This window comes from Ursus maritimus, unplaced genomic scaffold (assembly GCF_017311325.1).
Source record: "Ursus maritimus isolate PB19 unplaced genomic scaffold, ASM1731132v1 scaffold_13, whole genome shotgun sequence".
Classification (NCBI taxonomy): domain Eukaryota; kingdom Metazoa; phylum Chordata; class Mammalia; order Carnivora; family Ursidae; genus Ursus; species Ursus maritimus.
The window spans coordinates 38,890,915-38,896,920 of NW_024423675.1; positions in this window are offsets into that span (position 1 = coordinate 38,890,915).

Sequence of the window (6,006 nt, forward strand, 5' to 3'; positions counted from 1 at the left end):
GGTGATTTTTTTTTTTTTTTTTTTTTTTTTTTTGATGTAGACTCCTGAGATCACAGCCCTGAGATCAGGACCTGAGCTGAAATCAAAAGTTGGATGCTTTACATTCTGTTCCATTTGTGGTAGTTCTCATCTTGAGGCAGGGAAACTGCAGGGGTACATACTCACATTTATGACAAAATTTCAGCATTTTTCAGTCACTGGAAAAATAGTAGATCCTATATGAATATTTTAAGGCATTGTTAAAAAGTAATATTTTCAATGGCAGGACAAGATTCTGTCAGCTTTGAACTTGGTCCTATTTATAGAATCTTATATTAGTGTATTAATCTGCTTCTCAGGCTAGGCTAACTATAGCCCATTGAGATATGCTAGATTTGCATAGAGAGCATACTTCAGATTCAAACTGTTCGCTCCCAAACCCCAAATGTGCTTCCACCAGTTATTCCAGCGGCCAGATGTCCTCCTGAGCACGTAAGTAAGCAGTTTTTTTTTTTTTTTTAAAGATTTTATTTATTTATTCGACAGAGATAGAGACAGCCAGCGAGAGAGGGAACACAAGCAGGGGGAGTGGGAGAGGAAGAAGCAGGCTCATAGTGGAAGAGCCTGATGTAGGGCTCGATCCCACAACGCCGGGATCACGCCCTGAGCTGAAGGCAGACGTTTAACCGCTGTGCCACCCAGGCGCCCCCGTAAGTAAGCAGTTTTAACCTCATATTCTAGATATCGTTTCAGACCTCTGACCAATAAGATACGTTTGCACTTCTGCACTCAATCACAGATACATAAACCAGCTACCACATTATGTAACAAATTAGGATGTATTTCATTATATAATGAAAGACAACAAACCTATAGTATTTCCAAACATAACTTGCAGGGATAATCTGTTGTCAGCCGTGGTTTCATCATGTTGAAAAACTCTTCTATAATCATTTTTTCTTTGAACAAACTTTAGATGCATTTCTGAATTCCAATTTTTCTCAGGTAAAGAGAATCCATATAAAAAATGAATAGATCCAGTGTACTTAAAAAAAAGTTTCCAAGTCCCTCCATGCATTTGATAGCAGCACACATGCTAACAAGACAAAGCCTTGGATTATTTCATTCACAGGAAAAGTAAATATTAAAGAAATCCACTTTGAGTCAGCGAATTTAAAATTCTGATACTAGCTACCGCACTTCCCCCCGGATCACTGTTCTGGGAGTGAAAAAGATCATTTGAGAGCTGGAAGAAGGTGTTATTTTCATCACCAGTGTAATACACTCAAAACTACTTATTTGCATCTGGGAAGTGCAACTGATAAATTTCAGCAACTTGGGATGATTTTAAAATGTAACCTGCAGTCGTCATTCCTCTATATATTTTGTCATTAGTCACTCATTGGAAGGTCATTCAGTTCTGTTACAGCATAAAGTTAGGAATAATACAACTGAGAAATCAATTCCCGCTTTCCAGTAAACTCATGTTGCTTTCCCTTTAGTGGTTCAAATTATTTCTGAAAAGCCACTATCCTCCGACACTGCCCTCTATATTTATGTGTTATGCGGTCTCCTCTGACCCATCTGCCCGCAGTCCTGTCAACTGGAGCATTGTACGGCGTCCGGGGCTCTTGTACTTAAGTAACCTCATAGTGAATTGGCTTGACTCTTCAGATTACTTCCAACACTTCCTGCCGGAAACCATGTGGACACAAAGTTGCCATGATAATGTCTGAATCAAAGCACACTGCCCTTTCTTTGCTTATTCTTTAAACCACGTAGATGGTAACTTATCCATAATTTTTAAAAAATCCTTTTTTTTTTTTCTGGTGAATGTTCGTGTGGGATCTATAAAGCTGTAGGCGGTGAGAGGACAAAGAATAAGCCTTCTAGCTGGACAGGAATTACAGTGCTGAGAAAGGAAACATAAGTGATATGTATGCACCACTCCAAAAAATATCTGATATGGTAATTGAGGCAGAGAAAATAGAATGAATATGGAACAGTGGGGAGAAACTAAGTATATTTTTTTAAGACTCTGGAAGGCGAATTTGGAAGCTATTTTTGTCAGGTTCATGCTTGAGAAATGTCTTTATGGAGGGGCATGTGGGTAAGGGCTTTGGACGATTTCATGAATATTTGTCACAGTGATTTCCCAGCCTCTTTTGAACACCTACCTATTTTGGGAGAACTTCCTACCTTGTGAACCCTGGGTAGAGGGCCTGAGGTAGAGGCCAGGAACTCACCTTCTCACCCTTGTCACTGGGGTTCAGACATGTGACCTGGGCTCCCCCAAGCCAGAGGGTGACTCTGTATGGAATCCACCCATTCTGGAGAGGACGGTGGGGAGACATCCAGCTCTTAGAAACAGCAGTGGCAAAGATGCTGTCTGGGGGATCCCACACCCTGTGTGGGTGGTACACAGTGGCAGAGGGCAGTGGCCACAGGGTTCCCCTGGAGCAGCTGGCAGTGTAATGGAGCCTTTTTCCCGCTGTTTGGCCACCCAGCCTGATTCTCTGGACCTTCTGGGGATTCTGCAAGCTGTTGAATATCTTTTACTATCAAGTTCCTTTTCCACTTAAACTAGCTAAAGTTGGTTCTGTTGCTTGCCACTAAAAATCCTGATTAATACTAGCTACACCCCACTGAATCAGTGTGTCAACACAAGGCACGGTTGGCGTTTAGAATTGGACACGTCTCTGTAGAGTGGGATGGTCCTGTGCATGGTAGGAAGGTCCCATTCCTGGTTTCCAGGCAGTAAATGTCAGTAGCAGCTTTCAGTTATTGTGATAACTAAATATGCCCCCATACATTTCCCAAATCCTCTCTAAATGGGGGTAACAGAACCCCCAGTTGGAGGGCACACTACTGGGCTCCTTTTCATGCCCATTTTTCAACAAGAAATTTAGGCCTTAAAGAGGACGTGCTCACCGGGGCTGTGTCCACACTTCATCAGATATCTGGATAGAAACAGAAAAACGAGGGGCGCCTGGGTGGCTCAGTCATTAAGCGTCTGCCTTCGGCTCAGGGCGTGATCCCGGCGTTCTGGGATCGAGCCCCATGTCAGGCTCATCTGCTGAGAGCCTGCTTCTTCCTCTCCCACTCCCCCTGCTTGTGTTCCCTCTCTCGCTGGCTGTCTCTCTCTCTGTCGAATAAATAAATAAAATCTAAAAAACAAAAAAACAAAAAAACATACATGCACCTTTTATGCGACATGGATCAAAAGACCTAGTTGCTGTAAATGGAAAATGGAGGAAAGGACCAGTTGTAATCGTAGTGGTGTCATTGCTGAAAGAATTTTAATGGTTTATATAATTTGGGGGGCAGACTTAGAATTCTAAAACGATATCACATGATGGGTAGTATAATAATAGGGTTATTTCCTAGTCATTTCATTAAAACATAAATATTTTACATTATGTGCTTAAGAGAAAAAGTTAATAAACAGATGTAGGGATATTTCAATATAATAAATTAGAGATACCTAGGAGTATAGAAATGCTTTAATACATGAAAAATATTAATTTTCTCTGAGAGGCGTGCTAGAAAGAGTTCAGCCATAAAATTGGGAAACAGCTATTTCTGGGGGCTCCACTGAAAACCAGAGGAGGATTTCTGAGTCAAGGAACATGCATGGAAATATAGAGAAGAGTTAAATGGAGCGTTTACATCGAAGGAATGTAATAAATAGAAGAAAATGAGTACATCACATTAATTATAGAGTGTGGAAGATTCAAACTTCATGTTTTAAGAGCAATGACTGGTCTTTAGCGCACTCAGAATGTCTTTTGTGCTTGTGATAAATAAACTTGTCGTTTGTTGTTTTCCTTAATGAAGTATTAAAAAAAAATTCAGTGAATATCCTAGATCTAGCCAGATGAAAATGATGTAAAGTAGGATGGTTAGGCCCGGGTAGATTGGATTATTGTTGCCAATTCTTCACCCCTCCCTGTATCCTTTTGCATGTGACTGCCTGTTTCCCACGATTTAACAGTTATTCCCATCGAAGGTGCAGTGTTTCTCTGCCCTCTGATGTTGGGCATGGCCATGTGCCTCATTTTGGCCAATGGGATGTATGTGGCTGAGAAGCAAGCAAAGGCTTAAAATTTGGAGATCTGTGGCGCACACCTGAAACATTTCTGCAGCCTGGAGCCCAGCCCCGCCATGAGCAGTCATGCCATTGCCGACATGGGAGCGAGAAATAGATGCTTACTGTCCTATGCCACCTGATTTTTTGGTCATGCAGCATTATTGTGGCAAAAGCTGACTAGGTGGGACCTACACGTCAAACACAATAGAACATTTGAGCAAAATTGTGCCCCCCCCCCCAAAATGCTGTAGTATCCAGGCAGGATGTATCATTTGGGTGCTATATAAATTCTATATCATATAATTGAGTTTAGTATTCTATCATTTAGTAGTTTTGCTTTTAAATAACTTACACAATATGTTTATATATGAATATAAAACATTAACAGTGATGAGTTCTGAGCGGTGGGATTACAAGTGAGTTTACTTCCTATTTTGTGCATTTTAGTATTGCCAAAATGTCATATCATAAGCCTTTATTCCTATTAATAAATCATGAATGCTACTTTAAAATAAAAATAATCTGTTCAGCTATCAGACAATTGATTTCCTTGCAGCCATAAAGTACTGTGTAAAGATTGCATTACTCAGAAATAGGGCCCATTCATTCATTCATTTGTTCAACATTTCCCATGGGCCAGATCCTGGGCTGGCTGCTTCGTATGTGACAGATCCATTTGTTGGAATGACGTGTTTATTCCTTTCTCTATAATCCCTGTTCCCCCTTATCACCCACCTCATTTCAAACAAGACCTTGTCTTTGGTGAGGGGCTACAACCAAAATAAAAACAAAGGAAGCTGATTTTCATATTTTTGGCTTTTGAGCTCCAGTGGCCCAACTCTTGAAAAAAAAAAAAAGATTTATTTGTTTATTAGGGAGGAAAAGGGGCAGAGGGACAGAGAGAGAATCCCAAGCAGACTCCCTGCCAAGCACGGAGCCCGATGCAGGGCTCAATCCCAAGACCCTGAGATCATGACCTGAGCCAAAATCAAGAATTGAACACTTGACCCACTGAGCCATCCAGGCGCCCCTCCAGAGATCCAAATCCTGGTATCAGCCATAGGTTTGGCGACATCACGGGATGTCGCAGTTGGGCGCTATTTACTGCCATTTCCCGCGAGGCACCAGGAAGCTAGACAGAATAGCATGTGTGGGTGAGACAGAGCCTTCCTCATAGTCATGGGTACAGAGGGAGTGACACTCAGACCCCTCTGTGAGGTGAAGAACGTGAGAAAGGGGTGAAAAAGAATTTTGTGAGGAGGAGGTATTTGGAGCAAGCTCCAAATATAGACGTTATGCTCTCCATGGCAGAATGTGTTTGCTGAGAGCTGCACACCACAGAAGACTCCATGCAAAGCCCTATACTAAGAGCCTTGCCCAAACTCTACCAGGCTTTTAACAGCCCACGATGGAGTCTCTGGGATGACCCAGCCGTTCTTTGAGTTTCTGTATGGAAAAGATGAAGCCTGCCAAAACATACGCCATTTGTTCCAGCCAACATTTGACCTCCCTTTCTTCGCTTACTAAAAAAATTTACAATTGCAAAACCTTCTTCTGTCCCTTTGAGAAGTATATGTACCTCCTTCTACCCAGAAGTGTCTTTCTCAAGGACCTGAAAGCCATTCCTTTGAAACGTCATCATCAGGAAGAAGAGGGCGCCTGTCTCCCTCCCTCTTCGGGAGCGTAGAGACCTAACTTCCACAAAGGCCGGTTAGCCTACACAGAAGGCCTAATCGTGTGTCCACTGACCCGCCCTGCTACTTGCTTTCTGTAATTTTTCGCTTTTCTGACTCTGCTCAAACCCCTGCTCTCGCCCTCTGCACGCCCTCATTCTCCCTTTCAAATGCCAGGTCACCTTGGTGCCAGCCTCAGTGGCACTCAGCCCGGTCCCCTGCAGGAGCCATTACGGAATAAAATCTGTTATTATGCTTGAACTA